The sequence below is a fragment of the Pyrgilauda ruficollis genome, unplaced genomic scaffold (assembly GCF_017590135.1).
Source record: "Pyrgilauda ruficollis isolate IOZ18807 unplaced genomic scaffold, ASM1759013v1 scaffold527, whole genome shotgun sequence".
Lineage (NCBI taxonomy): Eukaryota > Metazoa > Chordata > Aves > Passeriformes > Passeridae > Pyrgilauda > Pyrgilauda ruficollis.
This window is the reverse complement of record NW_024526900.1, coordinates 1-1,390: the sequence shown is the minus strand read 5'-3', so window position 1 is coordinate 1,390 and position 1,390 is coordinate 1.

Here is a 1,390-nt window from a genome sequence, read left to right as displayed (position 1 = left end):
CCGGGAACGGCACCGGGAACGGCACCGGGAACGGCACCGGGAACGGCACCGGGAACGGCACCGGGAACGGCACCGGGAACGGCACAGGGAATGGCACCGGGAATGGCACCGGGAATGGCAGGGATCAGTGCCGGGAATGGCACCAGGAATGGCACCGGGAACGGCACCGGGAACGGCAGGGATCAGTGCCGGGAATGGCAGGGATTGGCACAGGGAATGGCACCGTGAACGGCACAGGGAATGGCAGGGATCAGTGCCGGAAATAGTGCCGGAAATGGCACCAGGAATGGCACCGGGAATGGCACCGGGAATGGCACCGGGAACGGCACAGGGAATGGCAGGGATCAGTGCCGGGAATGGCACCAGGAATGGCACTGGGAATGGCACTGGGAACGGCAGCAATTGGCACTGGGAATGGTACTGGGAATGGCACCGGGATTGGCACTGGAATTGGTACTGGGAATGGCACCGGGAATGGCAGGGATTGGCACTGGGAACAGCAGGGATTGGCACCAGGAATGACACTGGGAATGGCACTGAGAATGGTACTGGGAATGAAACCGGGAATGGCAGGGATTAGCACTGGGAATGGCACCGGGATTGGCACTGGGAATGGCACCGGGAATGGCACAGGGAATGGCACTGGGAATGGCACCGGGAATGGCACAGGGAATGACACTGGGATTGGCACAGGGAATGGCAGGGATTGGCACCAGGAATGGCAAGGATCAGTGCTGTGACTGGCACAGGGAATGGCACCGGGAATGGCAGGATTGGTGCTGGGAATGGCACAGGGAATGGCAGGAAATAGCACAGGGAATGGCACAGGGAATGGCAGGAATCAGTGCTGGGAATGGCACAGGGAATGGGGTAATGGGGAACCTCTCAGAGATGCCAGGGATACCAGGAGAATGTCAGGGATATAACTGGAGAGACTCAGGGATAAAATCCTGAAGGATATCAGGGATAAACCTGGAAACCCCGAGGGATAAAATCCTGGAGAATATTAGGGATGAACTTGGAAACTCTCAGAGATGAACCTGGAAACCCCGAGGAATAAACCTGGAAACCCTCAGGGATAAACCTGGAAATCCTCAGGGATGAACCTGGAAACCCAGAGGGATAAAAGTGCCCAACTTCCCATTCCTTGGCTTCTCCAGGATGATCTCCCAGGGGTGGGAAGGGAAGGGCAGGAAGGGAAGAGATGGAGCAAAGGAAAATACAGAGATTTACAGGAAATACAGGGATTTAGAGCAAAATACAGCAATACACAGAGAGAAATACAGGGATTTAAAGAGAAATACAAGGAATTAGAAGGAAGCGCAGGAATATCCAGGGAAATGCGGGGATTTCAAGGAAGATGCAGGGATTTTGAGGGAAAGACGAGAAT